Below are 5,668 nucleotides of genomic sequence, written 5' to 3' on the forward strand. Positions count from 1 at the left end.
TATTTTATTGATCTCTAAAATATTTACACATATACTATAATCATGTTGAGTGACATTCCCGCATATTATTTTACAAAGTTCAGCACTTTTTATGCTGCATATTTTGTATATATTTTGGATTTCAATAATAACTTTTTAATATATACTTCATATACTTGTTTGTTTGAGTGGCATTTATGCTTTCTTCCTCGAAGCTTCTGCAGAGCTTATATAAGGAAGAGACTAGATAGCGGTCATTTCCTGGTTTTGTTTCAGTACCCGTCGCGAATAATAATAGTATTTTATTTGTTGCAGATTTCAGTACATGGACACAGATGAGGGCCCTTACATCTATTCCATTGCTGGAATTTCAAATGACCCAGAACAGGGAGAAGCTTGGCTTTTGTTCAAAACACTCAACGGTTCTCAGCTAGAATATTGCAGAAAAGGTAAGTTGATCACACTTACTTAACAGCGACATTTTGTGAGTGATTGCAGTCCTCATGTCAATTTAATGAGTTGTAAGGGTAGATGAGCAGGAATTGTTTATTTTGTATAAAGGAATAGATCCAAAATTTGAGTGAATGAAGTCCAAGGAAATGTTAGAAAGAATAGCTGCAATTTCTGTTGTTGTTCCTATCTCTAAAAGTGATAGTTTCCTCAATCTTCGAATGTGAATAGTAAAGTTAGTACACTAACTCAATGTTTATTTGCTTAATATGTTAATCCCTTAAAACTAAATGAAATCTACTATCGTTACCAATCGATGACGGATCCAATTGCTATCTTAATGTTTCTGAGACAATTCAAGACCTCATTGACCACGAAACTCATTGAAAAGCCATAAAATCACCATTACTTCTGCTGGGTTGCTTATGTTTCGAAGTTTAAGCGGACATCACGAAACTTACGTGAAAGCAATCACTTACAGATCTGCAGCTCAACTTGCTCCTGCTGGAATCAACACTTTGCCATTAATTTAATTTTCTTCACTCCACCATTAATAAGATCGAACTGCGACAGAATTAGCCAGAAAGCATAGCGGAAGAAATACAGGCTCGATGCCGGAATGCTCCCATTCTTCGAGAATACCCACAGTAACAACAGGAATTGCAGCTATTCTTTTTAACATTTCCTTGGACTTCATTCACTCAAATTTTGGATCTATTCCTTTATACCAGAGAAAACATTCCTGCTCATCTACCCTTACAACTCATTAAATTAACATGAGGACTGCAATCACTCACCAAGTCCTTCAAGTTGGAAGATTTCCTTAAAATGATTTCTGGAATTGTATGAAACAGTACATTTTTCTTTCTCTCCTCCTCACAATAATAATCATCTCGCTGGAATTTTAATTTTTTTGACGGAAGAAAACACAGTGGAAAGGAGAGATTTAAAAAATTGACATTTGCCATCAAAACGAAATCATGAACAAGTGGGAATTCAAACCAGCATAAGCTATCCGCAGTAAATGTAATCTCTACTCGGTAATTATTCTTTCGAGATAAAGGATAAACATTTGTGTAAAATACTATCCAATAAACCTCTTCATTTGTGTTAGTATGTTAGAATTCCGTAACAAAGTAAAAATATCAAATGTTATTTAAATATTATTGAGTCATCGATTTACTTGGATCCTCGTTACATCTGTTATGTGTGCTTCATAAAACTCTCCATAGGTCAGCAGGTATCGTTGATACCCTTCGGTTGGAAAGTTCGTTTGAATCCAGTGTATTATACGAAGAACCTCTATAGAAGCTTTTCCGCCGAAGACGAGTTAGTCTGATACAGGGAAAGCAGTTTTCCATTGCAAGCCAGGAGAAAATATGTAATTAATAGACACAACACGCTGGACTAATTACAGCCTTAGTTGCTTCCTCGGTAATTCTAAATAAGAACAACAAGAGAAGGGTTTGAAAAAGTGGTTTGCATTTTTAAAATATTTTACTGCGATCATTGTATGTATACACGGTACAGGCTATGACTTATTGGAGCCTATAGTGGCTTACCAATTCCGTGTTTGGTTTCTAGAATATTTCTGCATTTTCTTATCCTAAGATCACAAGTGACACTGATGCTAAATATTGATCGGTTTCCAACCTTCTCTCAAATCGTGAGCTGGATTTCCACTCAAAAATTACCATATCAATTTTAAAAAAGCATTTAGAGTTCATAAAGAACTATATTTCTAAATTCTAAAGACAAAGGTTATTTCCCTTGAATAAAATGTGTCCTCACTGCCCGCCTGAATGAAGATGAGCGCGGAATAAAGGATTGATCGTCACATTTCAGCAGACGCTCACATACACAAAAGTGTGTTTATCTACGATGGCCTTTGTTTGGAAGAACGCGGGTTCGAATCTCGTCAAGGACGGCAAGAACGTTATTAGGGCTTTTAAACTGACTGAGAGTTTGCTGGTCCCATAAGGAAGCGTTTTCCTCCTGACAACTCACATTTTTCATCTCGCATTTTCAGACAGACAGAAAACCAGCAAGGAGAATGCACGCTTAGTATACACTATCTACCAATAATTGTCCAGACACTCCTGTTATTCGAAGTTATAGAACACTCCAGGTTTGTTTATAACATAAAATCCGATGTACAGATAGTAGTAAGCAGTATTTCATCGTAGCAGTTGAATATAGGTGGTATGTGAACTCAGTGACTTCAAGAGAGGTGTTATCGTGGGCTGTCATATTGGTGGCGTGTCCATACGTGTCAATCAACTCAACTGGAGCATCCAAAATCAACGGTTGGTGATGTGATCAACAAATGGAGATGTTCTGGCATCACTCGTGCAGGAAAACATCTAAGGTGACCGCCGAAAATGACTAAGAGGGACATGAATGTGTTAAAACGGGTGGCACAAATACTGGCTACAATCGGCACAGACCATCCGTGAAGAGTTACAGAGCGCCAGTAACACCATTATGAGCACTAGTGCTATACGGAAAGAACTCCATTTACTGGGTTTCCACGGAAGAGCAGCCGCACACAAGCCGAACTTCACAACAACGAACAAAGCGGCTCGTCTACCCTGGTGCAAAGAGCGTGTGAACTGCACAATTAATCAGTGGAAAACGGTACTGTTGAGCAATGAATAAAGAGTCACCTGTTTCCAATCTGATGGCAGAGTGTGCGTATGGAGGTAGCCTGATGAACGCTTGTTACCACAGAGTGTTGTACCCACAGTAAACGTTGGTGGTGGAGGAGTAATGGTGTGGGTGCATTCAGCTGGTTTGGAGTGGGACCACTGATCGTTTTCCTTGGTTCCATGAAGGCAGCTCAGTATCTAGATATTTTGGATAATCAGATGCTACCTACACTGTGGAATTTTTATGGAACGAACATGTGTTACTATCAAGACGACAATGCGCGATCCACAAAGCTGCAGCTGTTATGGAATGGTATGAAGAGAGGGGTGTTAAACTACTGCCCTGGCCTGTTCTGAGTCCTAACCTCAACCCAATCGAGCACCTGTGGGATGAATTTGAGTTCAGATTGGGGTTCAGAGCAGCACGTCCTCGATCTGTCGCTGAACTCAGTGCTGCTTTGATGGAGGAATACAGATAAATTCCACCTGATTTTTGCTGTACATTAGTGGAAAGCCTCCCTCAAAGGATGCAGGAGTTGATCAAAGCCAAAGCTGGATATATATATCCAGCTTTGGCTTTGATCCTATTATCGGATATATCCGATAATAGGTTCACCTATTGGTATTAATTGTAAATTGCTAAAGTGTATGACAATTATTGGTAGTTAGTGTACATTAACACAGTGTCTTCATAGACCGAGTTGTTTCTGTCATAATTCCAAAACAAAAACAGCACAACACACTTTCAGTTGTGGTTTATTTGTAACCAAATGCCTAAAATGCTGAAAATTCTCATACCTTAACTCACAGAACTTTTTTCATTAATATTATTTGCATAGTTTTCCTTTTTAATATAATTGTTTTTCTTGCTGTGCAGGACCGCACGATATCACAGTTAAGGAAGGAGATCGCTTCATGATGTGGTACAGAAGTATCGCTCAAGTAGATAGCCACGATCTGTGTTAAATCAGGAAGATGACAGCAGTGACGTTCTGCAATCACACAAGAATAAAGCTGAATGATAAACCAAGCTGTAATGTTGGCTGCCACAATTCTGTGTTGGTTATTAAACTTCCATACATCAATAAGGGTTCATCAGAAAAGAAAAGGACGTCTTCATTCTACTTGAAAAGTTCAACATTGTCTGTTGTGAAGTACGTTATGAGTTGCCTTTTTTGTTTTTCTTTTAAAAATCTCAATTTCTTGATTTATGTTTTCTTTCTTTTTTAAAAATAATTTTATTTGTTTACAAACACGAAAGAATTATGAAACTTAAGTTATAAAAATGCTAAAAAAACCCTAAAAGCCTTTTCTTTTTTCTGCAGTGTATCACAAATACACAAGTCTTGGCCAGAAATACGAAAATCGTCAGAATGTGTATGAAATGCGTCACTACGCAGTTCAATAGAATTAAGCAAGCAAAGTAATTCTGTTAAGTTTCGTTTAACTAATGGAATACACAACCATTTACGACAAAATAATCTTTTGTAGGAGATACAAAAGACGTGATTAAATAATTACGTCATAGGACGTACGCGTTGTATCTGGTTTAATGTTTGAGTATTGAAATCATTTTCTACTGCGCATTAATGAAAATATCAGTGTAGTGTAATAAAACGCGTGGCCAAAACTTGAACATGAGCTCGAAGAATATTTATCAAACCAAACACACAACATTTCCAAATACACAACCTTTCTTGTCATCTCAATTCTGAAGCGCCCTCTGCTTTACATACTTTTACGAAACGTACTTTTATAATTTTATTTTCACGCATTTTGAATGGTTGAAATATTGCAAACAACATCAAGCTGGTAATTTTCTTATTCGGCCTTTCAAAGAATTCAAACTTTCGATTTAAAAAAAAATTATTATTAAATGTAAATCGCAACAGTAATGGGATGAATCTCAACCTACACTACCAATAGTACTATGGGTCAGCTATGGGCTAGATACTTCGGAAATAAAGAACAAACATTAAACATTTTTTAGGCCACTTCGGACTTCCGGTAAGCCAGTAAGTAAGATAGTAATATCACAGAGGGGAATGAAATTCGCCTCCTAAAAAAAAAGACATCCCCAAACGTCACTGCTGGCAGTAAGATACGAACCCAATACTCTTAGTTGGAGAGCAGTTTTGTGATGCTCTCATCCAACCAAGTCGGAATAGACGAGTTGTATATCAGTGTGTTAATAGTGGAAGAAGTACAATCTGTACATACGAGCAGATCCCAAAATTTTCACAGTCCATGAGGGAAATATTTGGATTGTTGAAAAGTGGATCACATTTACAATATTTTTACTCTATTGTATAATGAAGTTTACAATGCAAGTGGTTATCACGTGATCGCGATACTCTAATAACGTATTTTAACATTTTTACCTAAAACCAATGTCCACCTACTTGGAGAAAATGCTAATTCGATCTTCGGGTAGCAGATTACCAGGGCCGGCGGAAGCGTGCATTCAGAGCATGCGATGCATGCGGACGACGTTAAGAAGGGGGAGCCTCCGCCGGAGCACACACACACACACGCCCGGATCGTTTCGTGGGCGCTTAGATAGAAATTGCATGCGGGCGGCAAAGACCATA

The 5,668-nt window shown here is 37.8% G+C and overlaps 1 long non-coding RNA gene across 1 annotated transcript; it reads left to right on the forward strand.

Moving 5' to 3' along the window:
- Positions 1-295: 295 nt before the first annotated feature.
- LOC150092209 (uncharacterized) lies at positions 296-4,376 on the forward strand. Its single transcript, XR_016550607.1, has 2 exons — positions 296-428; positions 3,955-4,376. It is a non-coding gene; the product is annotated as an uncharacterized LOC150092209 (long non-coding RNA).
- Positions 4,377-5,668: the final 1,292 nt, after the last annotated feature.

Source organism: Typopeltis vanoorti, unplaced genomic scaffold, assembly GCF_054136105.1.
Source record: "Typopeltis vanoorti isolate ZY-2024b unplaced genomic scaffold, IOZ_Tvanoo_1.0 HiC_scaffold_1758, whole genome shotgun sequence".
Classification (NCBI taxonomy): domain Eukaryota; kingdom Metazoa; phylum Arthropoda; class Arachnida; order Uropygi; family Thelyphonidae; genus Typopeltis; species Typopeltis vanoorti.